This window comes from Pinus tabuliformis, chromosome 6 (genome assembly GCF_031772625.1).
Source record: "Pinus tabuliformis cultivar Carrire ecotype Pingquan chromosome 6, CPIR1, whole genome shotgun sequence".
Lineage (NCBI taxonomy): Eukaryota > Viridiplantae > Streptophyta > Pinopsida > Pinales > Pinaceae > Pinus > Pinus tabuliformis.
The window spans coordinates 2,019,642,301-2,019,657,239 of NC_142292.1; positions in this window are offsets into that span (position 1 = coordinate 2,019,642,301).

The following is a 14,939-nucleotide window of genomic DNA, read 5'->3' on the forward strand; positions in this document are numbered from 1 at the left end:
CTTTGTTGAATTTTAATCCCATCACTGTGGGAGTGATTATTGCTTTGCACTCCTGCATATTAAATCTTTCCAACACTTCATTAGCATATTTCGCTTGTGAGATAAAAATCCCATTTCCATTTTGTTCTACTTCTATTCCCAAGAAGTATCTCAGCAGAGCCATGTCAATCATTTCAAATTCTTCTTTCATGACTATTTTGAAATTTTCAATAAGGTAATCATCATTACCTGTGAAAATAACATCATCAACATATAACACAACAATTATGATTTTACCATATTTCTCTTTGATGTAGAGGGTGGGTTCTCCCTCACACTTTTCAAATCATTTTTCCAGTAGATAGGAATTTATCCTACTGTACCATGTACTTGGTGCTTGCTTCAGCCCATAAAGAGCTTTCTTCAATTTGCACACTTTGTGCTCTTGGCCTTTCTTTTCATAGCCTGGAGGTTGTTCAATGTAAACCTCTTCCATTAACACTCCATTTAGGAACGTTGACTTCACGTCCATCTGGTAAACTTTCCACTTGTTTTGTACTGATATAGACAGCACTGCTCTCACTGTTTCCATTCTAGCAACTGATGCGAAAGTTTCTTCATAGTTTCTCCCATGCTGCTGCTTATATCCTTTGACAACAAGTCTTGTCTTATGTCTTTCTATTTTGCCTTCAGCATTGCTTTTGGTCTTGTAGACCCATTTAACTCCAATGACTTCTTTTCCTTTTGGTAGTTCAACTAAATCCCATGTCTTGTTTATTTCTATAGCATTGATCTCCTCATCCATAGCTTCTATTCATTTCCTATCCTTAATTGCATCTTCAAAATGAACAAGATCATCAACATGACAATATAAAGCAAACAAATAATCCATACCTTCATTTGTTGCCTCTTGTTCATAAATGTCACTTAAATTTTTGAACTTCTTACCTCTTTCATTTGATGTACAAGTGCTTGAAGAAGCACTTGAATTTCCTCCTTATAATGTGCTTGAAGAAGCACTTGAATTTCCTCCTTATAATGTGCTTGGAGAAGCACTTTCATTTCTCCTCAAGGGTGTCTCTTGCTGCCCTTGTGTTGGTGCTGCTATTTGGGGATGTATTTCAGCCATCTTCTCATTATCTTCATCATGAGACAAACAGTTTTTAACATTCACTGTTTTCTCTATGCTTCCATCCCAAGCGTCCTCCTCAATGAACTGAACATCTCTACTTACAATAATCTTCTTGGTGGATGGGTTATACAGCCTATAAGCTTTGGATTCGTCATTGTATCCAATGAAAATACATTTCTCCCCTTTGTTGTCCAACTTCTTCCTTAGCTGATCTGGAATGTGTGCATAAGCCACACATCCAAAAACTTTCATGTGGATGACTCCTTGCTTTGTCCCACTCCATGCTTCTTCCGGCACTCTATTCATGATTGTTTTTGTAGGGCATCTATTCAAAATATTGTTGGCATTCTGGTACAGGTTTGGAGCTATGGCACAGGTGTTGTCCTTGATGGAACTCTATCTAGTAATAGATCTCAGTTCAGGCCTTCAAAATGAAGAAAAAGTCATATACGCAGGTTCATCTAGACAAAGTCGCGTATACACGCGAGTTGGATGTTTCGAAGATGCGTATGCGTATACACGCACTTTCATACAAAGAAAAGTGCGTATATGTTGGAAAACTTACCTTTGGTCCGTGGTAGTTAGTCCTTGGTATTTGAACCTATGGTTTTGGACCATGGTATCTTATCAGAAGTGTTGACCCCAAGTATTGGGCCCGTGGTATTGTGTTATTATGGTTTTGGATTGTGGTATTGAGAAAGGCCTAAGACTATAAAAGAGGAAAGAGATCATTTGGCAAAGCATCTTTGGAATCAATTGAATATCTAACATGTGCTAGATCTGAAATTTTTGTGATTGGGGTTATGGTGCAGATCTAGATCTGAATGAAGGAAGAACCTAAGTGCAAGATCTATTGATGGGTCATAATCTTTAAGGCTTGAATGATAGTATCTCTGTATGATTTGATCTGTTTTGTGAGGCGCACGCTTGATCTATAGATCTGATAATCTGGGTTAACTTGTATTTGACTGTTTGAAAGAGTAAATTATCTTTAATAGATCTGTATGCAGGTTCAGTGGAATGAAGACACGTATACACGCAGGTTCAGCAAAGGAAAACTGCGTATACGCAGGTTGCTCCACATACAAGAGCGTATACACGCAGGTTTTAAGTTGTCTAAGTAGTGTATATGTATTTTATTGTGATCTAGCTGCCTCTGTTTGTTGCTGCAGTGTTCTGGGTTCAGAATTTGGTATATGGTTACTGTTTCTATGTTCTGGGTACAACTATCAGAGAAGTGTTTATTGTGAATCAGTTTTGATTGGTGAAAGGAGATTGGTTGAGGCAGAAATCCTGATGATTAATTGATGTTCATGGATCTAGTCTGAAAATTTATGAAACATGGTCCCTGGAAGAAAAAGAAGGTTGTAGCCTTCAGTAGGCCAGCACCTATGTACTAGTATCTTGGCTAGTACAAGAGCTAAGGGGGTTGTAGCTCCCTTCCAGGAGAACCCGGAAAACGAGAGAGGGTTGTACCTCTCTGCAGGTTGTAGCCTGCGTACTGGTAAAGGACTGCACCAGTACATTGTAAAAAGAAGTTTCTAATTAAAGGAAGATAGAGACGAATTGCAACAGGTGGTTTTCACCCACATTGGGTTTCCACCTTATATCTTGTGTTCTTGTGTGTGTGATTGTCTTCTATTTTGTCTTTACTGGTCTGGTTACTATTTATTTCACACATATACACATATTAATAATCAACATCTGAAAGATAAAGTAAATTATAAGTTTTCCATGTATACGCGGGTTTCTTTCTACATAATTGCGTATATATGCGGGTTTGACTAACTGAAGTAGCATATATCTTCTGAATTTCAAAAGGGATTATTTGCCTTAATAACACTGATTCACCCCCCCTATCAGCATTATTTTCAACAATTGGTATCAGAGCAGGTCCTTCTGAAGAAGCTTGATCGCTTGGAGGAAGATCCATCATCATGAGCAACTATGAGAGAGAAGCATCTATCAGGCCGCCGATTTTTTATGGGACAAACTTCGTATATTGGAAGGAAAGAGTTACTTCCTATCTTCAATCACTTGGTACAGAAGTCTGGGATATCATAGATACAGGGTACATTTTTCCTTCTGCAACTCCTACAGATACTGCCGAGAAGAAGAAGTATGAAACAAATGCAAAGGCAGTCAATACCCTATTAGGATGTCTATCTCAATCAGAATTCGTCAAGCTCATGTAGTATAAATCAGCAAAAGAAATATGGGACAAGATTGTTCTGAGCTATGAAGGAGATGAACAAGTAAAATGAGCAAAACTTCAAACCCTCAGGATTCAGTATGAAAATCTCAAAATGCACAATGATGAAAGTGTGGCTAACTATTTCCTTCGTGTAGATGAGATTGTTAATTGTATGAAAAACTTGGGTGAAGAAATAAAAGAGGTTGTTGTGGTTGAAAAAGTTCTAAGATCTTTGTCCCCTAGATTTGAATCTAAAGTTTCTGCAATAGAAGAAAAGGAGAATCTTCGAAACCTTACCATGTCACAGCTACACGGGATTCTAACTACTTATGAAATGAGGAAAGGAGGACCATCAGATAGGAGAGAAGCAGCTTTCAAGGCTTTAGGCAAAGGAGACTACTATGAGTTAGGACATGCATCAGAAGAGGAAGAAGAATCAAATTTTGTCAAGAACCTTCAACGGGGTACTGGAAAATTCAGAGGTAAGTTACCCTTCAAATGCTTTGCTTGTGGGAGAGTCAGTCATTATGCTGCCAAATGTTCTCATAAGGATAAAGGAAAGGAACCTATTAGATGGAACAAGAAACAGAATGCAACTAAGAAAAGTCACTACACTCATGAAGATAGCGATGGTCTTTCAAATAGTGATGAAGATGAACGAGGTAATAACTATAAACTTTTAATGGCTTTTGAAGATGATGATTACATGGATGCTATAGATGTAGATGGTTTTCATGAAGAGATTTCTAGACTCAAAATATGTTTAGAAGAAAAGAATATGATCATTGATACTCTGCAATTCCAACTTGATGAAAAGGAAAAATTTCTTGAGAAGTTAGAATGTGAAATTGTTGGGCTTAGAAAAGAAATTGAGAAAACAAAGGCTCTTAATCTTAAATTTGTTAAAGGATCTGAAACTCTGGATGAGATCATCAATGTACAACACTCTCCACTAATCAAGACAGGTCTAGGGGTATAATGGAGAAGCATCTCAAGTATCCACCTCAAAAAGTTATCTTGATCCAGCAAGGGGACATGAGGAAAAACCCAATGGAGATCACCAGGTAAAACAGAGATGAATTCCATCAATAATAAACAAAGACTACCAAGTAAATCAAGGGCAATCCACCTTAAGGGTGAACAAAAGCTACAATCAGTCACAGGTAAGACCTTCTCAATTTGCCTCAAGAATGGATGACAATAGAAACTACAATCATTTGGATGGTAGATTTGATAATCGCAGAAGCTTCTTCAATGGCCAATGTTTCTCTTGCCATAACTTTGGTCACAAAGCAGCTCAATGTGTTGCCTATAAGACAATCATGATTAGAGAAGCTCAAAAACAAAGAAGTATGACTGGGATTACGAAAAGGACCTATAACAACGTTTCGGCCCTTGAAAATGAAATTGAATGTTCTATTTGTAATAACTTCAGTCATGAAGATTCTGAATGCAGGAGCAGGTTTCGGCAGACAAAGGAACAAGCCTCAAGCACCAGAACATGGAGAATAAACGAACCACACCCAGAAAGATGTGGGATATCTTTTTATGCAGAAGGACAGGAAAATCAATGGTACATCGGCAGTGGATGTTCGAAGCATATGACAAGTGATAAAGAAAAACTTGAATCGTATAGTGTTTTAGAAAAAGGAAAGAAAATTTCTTTTGGAAATGATACCCCTGCAGTCATAAAAAGAAGAGGCACTGCTCAATTGAAGAAAAAGGTCAAAGATGGAAATGTTTTGTATGTTGATGGCTTGAAGCATAATCTTCTGAGTGTCAGTCAAATGTGCGATCAAGGAACCGAGGTAATATTTCGATCAAATGGATGTAGTGTTCGTGATCTTGATACAGGAAAAACAGTGATCAAAGGCAGAAGAACTCCAAATACTTTATACATATTTGAAGAAGGACAACAACAATGCTATTTGAGCAAGGATGATGAACACTGGTTATGGCACCAAAGGTTGGGGCATCTAAGCTTTTCACAAATAAGGAAAGCATGCAAATACCAGGCAGTTCGTGGTCTTCCAGATATCAAAATTCCAGACAACACAATATGCAAATCATGTCAGTTTGGTAAGCAAACCAGAACTAACTTCCCTGAGAAGGAAGGATCAGCTAGCAGGCCTCTTGAGCTAGTCCATACAGATTTATGTGGTCCATTTAGGACAAGGTCACCTCGAGGAGAAGAATACTTTATATTATTCATTGATGACTTCTCCAGGATGGTTTGGTTAGGACTTATGAAGCACAAAGACAAAGCATTCGAAAAATTCAAATCTTTCAAAGCCTTGGCTGAAAATGAATTGGATCACAAAATTAAGTGCCTCAGGTTTGACAAAGGTGGGGAGTTTACCTCAAATGAATTTTTCGATTTCTGTGAAGAACATGGAATAAGAAGGGAATTCTCTACAGCTAGGACTCCTCAGCAAATTGGAGTGGTGGAAAGAATGAATAGAATAGTTCAACAAATGGCTCGTGCTATGCTTGATGAGTCTGGAACTCCCGCAACCTTCTGGGGTGAAGCTGCATTTGCTGCGGTTGTTATTCTCAACAAAACAAATGCCCGAGTGAACATCACTCAAACTCCTCATGAGCTCTGGTATGGTGAGACTCCTTCGGTAAAGCATTTCAAAATTTTTGGAAGCAAATGCTATATTAAGAATAATGATGAACAGCTTGGCAAACTTGAACCTAGAGCAGATGAAGGCATTCTCCTTGGTTATTCTCCCCACAGCAAAACATATAAGTGCTACAATAAAGACTTGGAAGAATTGTTGACAACATTGATGTAGTGGTTGATGAAAAAGGATACATTCCTAGGTAGGTAAATTACGAAAATATCGAAGAGGATGAAGACTACCCTCCAAATCAGACTGATGATGAAGAATAACCTCAAGAGGCACCAGAGGAACAGATAAGGATAGAAGAGAAGACTCCATCCAAGTATGTTCAGAAGAATCATCTAGAATCTCAAAATTTGGGGCAGAAAGAGGCAGGTACACAAACAAGAAGAACAATTGCAGAAGCCTCAAGCTATTTGGCTTTGCTTTCCTCCACTGAACCACAAAATGTAAAAGAGGCATGCAAAGATGAATGCTGGGTCAAGGCAATGGATGAAGAACTTGAGCAGATCGAAAAGAACAAAACTTGGGAGTTGGTTCCTAAACCAAAAGATAAGAATGTCATAGGGACAAAATGGATCTTTAAAAATAAGTTGAATGAAAATGGAGAAGTGATTAGAAACAAGGCCAGACTTGTGTGTAAAGGGTATGCTCAACAAGAAGGAATAGACTTTGAAGAAACTTTTGCTCCCGTTGCTAGACTTGAGGCCATCTGAGTGTTCCTTGCTCTCTCAAGCTTTCAGAAGTTTAAAGTATTTCAAATGGACGTGAAATCAGTGTTTCTGAATGGAGACTTAGAAGAAGAAGTGTACATTGAGCAACCAGATGGTTTCATTCTTGGGAATGATCCAAATCTTGTATGAAAACTAAAAAAGGCTCTCTATGGTCTTAAACAGGCTGCAAGGGCTTAGTACTATCATTTGGACAAATATCTTCATCAACAAGGATTCTCAAACGGATCAGCAGATAGCAAGCTTTATATAAAAATTGAAAATGAAAAATTGCTAATACTTGTTGTGTATGTAGATGATATTATCTTTGGCAACAATGAAGAAGCTATGAGTCAAAGCTTTGCCTTGGTGATGCAGAAAGAATTCAAAATGTCTTTGCTTGGAGAACTGACATACTTTCTTGGATTGCAAATCCAACAAAATGAGGGCGGTATCTTTTTGTCTCAAACCAAGTATCTCAAGCAGATCTTGAAGAAATATGGCATGGAGGATTCAAAACCAGTGTGTACCCCTATGGTTACAGGATGTAGCCTCAGTGCAAATGATGAATCTGCAACAGTGCATCAACCAACCTATAGATCCATGATTGGAAGTCTTCTTTATTTGACAGGTACTCGATCAGACATCATGCATGCAGTGGGAATAGTTGGAAGATTTCAGGCAAATCCTAAAGAAACCCATCTTCAGGTAGTAAAGAGAATTTTCAAGTATCTTCAAGGAACTCAAAACTATGGCTTATGGTACCCTAGAGATACAGATCTCACTGTACATGCTTATACAGATGCAGATTGGGCTGGAAGCGTGGATGATAGAAAAATAACAAGTGGTGAAGCATTTTTTATGGGTTCCAGATTAGTATCTTGGTTCAGCAAGAAACAGAGTTCGATTGCTTTATCTACAGCTGAAGCGGAATATGTGGCTGCTGCATCTTGTTGCACTCAACTTCTTTGGATGATGCAAACCTTGCAGGACTTTCAAATCACTTGTACTCCACCTATCTCCATCCCATGTGATAATACAAGTGCAATCAGCATTTCAAAGAACCCAGTCATGCATTCAAAGACCAAGCACATACTGATCAAGTACCACTTTCTCCGGGAACAAGTGTCGGAACAAAATATCAAATTGGAGTATGTTCCTTCTAAGGAACAAGTTGCTGATATTCTCACCAAACCACTGCCCAGGGAGACATTTGAATACCTCAGACAGAAGCTGGGGGTAGTTGATGCATCATCTTGATGTTAAATCTTGTCTATTTTAGATAAAAATGGGTGTACGCGTGTTGCCTGAGGAGGATCCGCGTACAGACGCAGGTTGGTGCAGAGATAGTCGCGTATATGGAGGCTTGATGGATATCAATAGGGATAGACTCTGGTTGCAGATAATCTGATATGGGTCTGTCAGAGACCATCTGGCATAGGTTCAGGGGGAGCAGATAATCTTCAAATGATGCATTGTTGTCTTTATCTTAGAAGTTTTTGGTTCTGGTTCACAGCTGTTGTTGGTTTCAGGTGGAACAAAGGCCGAGGAAGAACAAAAGGAAATCAGGGTTGGTGATCTGAATGGTGATTGTCAGATGCTGCTGCTATCACTTATTGGTGACTTTCATAAGTCTTGCTCTAGATATTTCGTCTCTATGTCATGTATCACTTTTATGGTGTCAAGGTCATGTAACGACCTTTCTTGGTTTCCCCACTATGCCTAGGATGAAGATGTAATGTTTTTGGTTTTCATATGTAAATTTCTGATGGATCCCCACTTGGTTGGGTGATGGATGTATGTATTGAGTCTTTTGGTGATAGGAAGATATTCTATGATGTATAAGTCTTGGTTCTTCTTGAAGAACATCTTTTTGCAGATCTTGTCTTCAGTTAGAGGGAGCATGGTCAGCACAGTAGGGCAGAGATTTCAGCATGCACTCAGGGGAATCATAATCCTTTGCCCTTGATGACAAAGGGGGAGAATGACTTTGAAGATCTTGGGTTGCCATCAAGTCCAAAGGGGGAGATTGTTGGCATTCTGGTACAGGTTTGGAGCTATGGCACAGGTTTTGTCCTTGATGGCAACTCTATCTGGTGACAGATCTCAGTTCAAGCCTTCAAAATGAAGAAAAAGTCATATATGCAGGTTCATCTAGACAAAGTCACGTATACAAGCGGGTTGGATGTTTCGAAGACATGTATGCGTACACACGCACTTTCATGCAAAGAAAAGCGTGTATATGTTGGAAAACTTACCTTTGGTCTATGGTAGTTAGTCCTTGGTATTTGAACCTATGGTTTTGGACCATGGTATCTCGTCAGAAGTGTTGACCCCAAGTATTGGGCCCGTGGTATTGTGTTATTATGGTTTTGGATCGTGGTATTGAGAAAGGCCTAAGACTATAAAAGAGGAAGGAGATCATTTGGCAAAGCATCTTTGGAATCAATTGAATATCTAACATGTGCTAGATCTGAAATTTTTGTGATTGGGGTTATGGTGCAGATCTGGATCTGAATGAAGGAAGAACCTAAGCGCAAGATCTATTGATGGGTCATAATCTTTAAGGCTTGAATGATAGTATCTCTGTATGATTTGATCTGTTCTGTGAGGCGCACGCTTGATCTATAGATCTGATAATCTGGGTTAACTTGTATTTGACTGTTTGAAAGAGTAAATTATCTTTTATAGATCTGTACGCAGGTTCGGTGGAGCGAAGGCGCGTATACACGCAGGTTCAGCAAAGGAAAACTGCGCATACACGGGTTGCTCCACATACAGGAGCGTATACGCGCAGGTTTTAGGTTATTTAAGTAGCGTATATGTATTTTATTGTGATCTAGCTGCCTTTGTTTGTTGTTGCAGTGTTCTGGGTTCAGAATTTGGTATATGGTTACTGTTTCTGTGTTCTGGGTACAGCTATCAGAGAAGTGTTTATTGTGAATCAGTTTTGATTGGTGAAAGGAGATTGGTTGAGGCAGAAATCCTGATGATTAATTGATGTTCATGGATCCAGTCTGAAAATTTATGAAACGTGGTCCCTGGAAGAAAGAGAAGGTTGTAGCCTTCAGTAGGCTAGCGCCTACGTACTAGTATCTTGGCTAGTACAAGAGCTAAGGGGTTTGTAGCTCCCTTCCAGGAGAACCTGGAAAAAGAGAGAGGGTTGTAGCTCTCTGCAGGTTGTAGCCTGCGTACCAGTAAAGGACTACACCAGTACATTGTAAAAAGAAGTTTCTAATTAAAGGAAGATAGAAACGAATTGCAGCAGGTGGTTTTCACCCACATTGGGTTTCCACCTTATATCTTGTGTTCTTGTGTGTGTGACTGTCTTCTGTTATGTCTTTACTGGTCTGGTTACTGTTTATTTCACATAGATACACATATTAATAATCAACATCTGAAAGATAAAGTAAATTATAAGTTTGCCCTGTATACGCGGGTTTCTTTCTTCATAATTGCGTATATACGCGGGTTTGACTCACTGAAGTAGCGTATATCTTCTGAATTTCAAAAGGGATTATTTGCCTTAATAATATTGATTCACCTCCCCTCTCAGTATTATTTTCAACAAATATACGCTTCACAGTGTACAGCTTCAGCCCAATAAGCATTTGGCAAATGCTTTACCTTTAGCATACTCCTCGCCATATCCATGATTGTCCTATTCTTCCTTTCGGCAACTCCATTTTGTTGCGGAGTGTACCTAGTGGTAAACTGTTTATGAATTCCATTTTATCTACAAAAAACGTAGAAATTCTTTGGAGATATACTCACCTCCTCTATCAGTTCCTAGAACTTTGATATGCAGCCCACTTTGGTTTTCTACAAGTGCTTTAAAATTGCGAAATTTTTCAAACACTTCACTTTTGTTTTTCAGGAAATAGACCCAAGTTTTTCTGTTAAAATCATCAATGAATGTTAGTATATAGTGGTTGCCTGCAAGTGATGGAGTTTGCATCGGTCCATATAAATATGAGTGGACAATTTCTTAGGACTTTTGCCCTTATGCTTTTCCCAGATGGAAAACTTTCTCTGTGTTGTTTTCCCAAGATACAACCTTCACAAAGGTTGTCTGGTTTCTCTATCAATGGTAGTCCTCTTACCATTCATTTTCTATGCAACAAGTTAAGACCTCCAAAGTTGAGATGTCCAAATCTCAAGTGCCACAACCAATTTTCATCCTTTGGTACGCTTTGGAAAGCCTCTTGTGTCATTGCTGCTATTACTTCTTTATTTTTAAAATCTGCTTGTATTTTGAGAGAGAACATTATGTTCCTTGTCATCTTCACTTTAGAAATACATTGTTTGCTAGGTGCTCTATCCATGATGGTGCATACATCATTTACAAAGAAAACATTATACCCCTTTTGAGTAAGCTGTCCAATATTCAAGAGGTTACATTTCATTCCAGGAACATAATAGACATCTGCTATGGTTTTCTTCTCACCTTTCTTTGTTAAGACGTTTACTTCTCCTTTTCCCATAACAGAAATTTTACTATCAGTCCCTAGTGTGACTTGTGACTTCACACTTTGACCTAACATAGAAAACAAGGCTATGTTTCCTATCATATGGTTACTACAACCGGAGTTTAGAAACCATATATCTTCACTCTTTGTTTCAGCCATATTATAAGCAAAAAGCACATTATCTTGGCTGATATTTTCTCTAGTGATATTTGCACTAGATCTATTATTTATATCATGTTGCTTCTTCCTACATTCATTTGCATAATGCCCATATTTTTTACAATAGTGACATTGGACATTGGATTTGTCATACCTTTGTCCTTGAGCATGATGTTGTCCACTTTGTTGGCTGCTGCCTTGGCCTTGGTTCTGATTCGGATTGTTTCCTCTTCCTTGAGCATTTGTTGGACTATTTCTACCACCTCTATTTTGGCTTCTGCCTCTTCCTTTCTTGCTTCCTCTGCCTTGACCTCTTCCTCTTCCAAAGGACATATGGGTCTTGAAGGCCTTTTCTAGAGATGAGTTTTCATTTCTACTCAATCTCTGCTCATGTGATATCAGTGATGCATGTAGTTCATCAATTGAGAAGTTTGATAGATCCTTTGTCTCTTCTATGGTGGTGACAATCACATCATACTTTGAGGGTAGGATTCTCAATAGTTTCTCCACAATGCTCCTTTCTTCAAGAGTTTCTCCATGAGACCTTATCTTTGTGACCAGACTAATCACCTGTGTGAAGAATGAGTCAATATTATCTGACTCCTTCATGCAGAGATTCTCAAAATTTCTCCTCAGCAACTGTAGTTTTGTTGTCTTCACTTTCTCCATGCCTTGATAGGCTATCTTGAGAGTTTTCCATGCTTCTTTGGATGTCTTGGCTGCTGCTATCCTTGAAAACACACTCTCATGCACTGCTTGATACAATAAGTAGAGGGCTTTAGAATCCCTCTTCTTATTGCTCTTCAACAGATCTTTCTCTGCATGAGTTAATCTATTAAACTCATTTTCATCTGTTGGTTCTTCAAAACCATCCTCAACAAATTCCCATAAATCTTGAGAAGCAAACAAAGCTTTTATGGTTATTGCCCAATAGTCATAGTTTTTCCCATTAAATTGTGGGAGCTGAGTATTAAAGATACCCATGCTAGTGTTGGCTCCAGCCATTCTTTCACTCTTAACTATGCTTCAAAATACTTGACTGTGTATTTAAAATCACTGACTGTCCAGGACAATCTTCACTGTTGAGGACACACAAAAAAACTTGAGAAATACCTTGGATTTTTGACTGAGTCTTCACTCTGCTGAAAAAGCTGCTGCAGTAAGAAATTCTTCCTTCAGCTTCTTTGACACCTTCAAAGAGCTTGGACAAGCTCCGATACCATTTTGGGAATTTCCGATAATTCCAAAAAAAGACTGAACAGAGAATGATGCTCTGTTTTAACACAGGATCTTAACACAGGGAAGTGAAAAATGTTTTGGGAGAACAACGTTTCTCACTTGCACAAAGAAACTTGTATTCATTAATTAAAAAAAACAACGATACAATAGGTCTTCCTCTTCTGAGGGATTACAAACAAGAACACTTCAGTTCCAAAAAAAACTTCACTTTCTCCCTGAGAATTACACTGTCTTGGCACTGCTGTGCGTTGCAAAAGAAATTCTCTCTTACTTTTTACACTACTGTGTCTACACTTTTGTACATTACATTATCTGCATTATTAAGCTATGCAAGGAGGGGTCATAACTGTCCACCAACCGCTTTAACTTGCTGATGGAGTCTCTGCTGCAATCTGCTTGCTTCAGTGAACAAAATAGATTTTCTCGGATGCTCTGTTGTACCTCTCAAGAAGGTGGAGTGGAAATCCATAATTGATAAATGTTGCGACTGGCTCGAGGCATGTCCTTTTCGCTTTCGACCATTCTGTTCTTTAAATGTGGTTTTTGAGAAGTAATGGCGCAAAGCTGGATCTGGCCTTCTTCCTCCTTCGGGAACACAAAACAAACAAGGGACACGGATAGTATGGCGGAGGCATGTACAAGGCAGGAACAAATATCAGCCATTGGATTAAAAAAGATGGACGGCAGAGATTAACTTGGCAAAGGTGCGATATGCGATATGCAATGATCGCATCGCAACGTCGCATCGGCGGGAGTCAAGGGCAAACCGTAAAGGAAAACACATGAGGATGTGATATGCGATATGCGATCAGATCGCATCACAATATCGCATCGCATTGCAATATCGCATCGCATCGGCGGAAGATAGGGCGGAGACTTAACAATGGGGGTTTGCGATTTTCGATCGCATCGCATGGCAACATCGCATCGGCGCAAAACAAAAGGTTGGAGCACAAACATATGGTGTGATTTGCGATATGCGATCAGATCACATCGCAACATCGCGATCGGTAGAAAACATGGGAAGCGAGACCTTAAAACACAAATATTGCAATATGCGATTTGCGATAAGATCGCATCGCAAAGGAAAAATACGCAGCAGTTGGAATTAGCATTTCAACATTTCAATGCTTTGTTGCCCAAGATGTACAATTCCTTCAAGTTCTTTAGGTTACCTAGAAAAGCCGGCAAACATTTCAACTCCTTACATTAATTGAGATTCAATTCTTTCAAATTCTGTAAGTCATCTACTGAATTCGGAAGTTTGTCCAGCAAAGGGCTTCCTATCTTTAGAACTTCCAAGTCGCTTAGCTCTCTAATTGCACCTGGAAATTCTTTTAAACTTGTATCTTCCAAAATTAACAGTTTAAGCGACCTCTGATGCCCCACTTGGAGAGGGAATATTTCAATTTTCCTACAGCCAGTCAGATTTATGTACTCAAGCGTACTGATATTTCCTAGTGTTTCCCTTGACATGGTTATATTATTGCACGCTTTCAAATGAAGATATTGCAGTTTAACTAATTTACAGAAAGAATCTGGCAGCCTCTCCAAAGCGCTACAATCCTCTAGAGTAATTTGTTGCAGCTTGGTTAAATTGGCGCAGGAATCTAGCAGCCTCTTCAAACCCTGGCATGAAAGCACGTTGATCCGTTGGAGGTTGCTTAAATTACCCAAGGAATCTGGCAGCCTCTCCATGGCGTTGCAACTAATCAGAGAGATCTCTTGGAGGTTGGTTAAATTACCAAAGGAGTATGGCAGCCTCTCTAAGGATTTGCAACGATACAGCCGAATGTATCGAAGGTTTCTTAACTTACCAAAGCACTCCAAGAGTGACTTCAACTCCGAGCAGCTTATTAAGACCAAGGCCTTTAGTGACTATAGAAAACAAAACTGTTCTAGCAATTTTGTGAATGAAGATTGTAATCCTTGGAATTTACGACCAATTACAATCCGTTCTAGGTGCTTCAGCTTCCCTATAGACTTTGGAATGCTGGAAAGGGGAGCATTAACTTCCAACTCTCGCAACTGTAACGGTGCCTTCAAAATATAAATGGATATCATTCTCTTCAAACGAAACCCTTAGAACATTTTGGAAACCCTGTGCCACACTATTAATATAGCTCATAAACACAAACTTTAATTCAACCCATCGTAATTTACCTGGGATTCCTTTTCCCACAATGTTTCTAAATTTTTCCCTTCCACTCGCAGAATTCTTAAATTCTTCATTGAAATCAAGGAAGGCAGCGAAGAGGAGGGACAATTTTTCCAACGCAGGAATATGAGATTTGAAAACTGCACCTTTGTCAAAATGCATTCCACGAGAACACCTTCAGTATCAAGAAGTTGCAACCTCCTCATATGGCCAAACACATCATAATCATCAATATTATTGTATTCACTCTCATTTATTCTAATTCCTCGCAC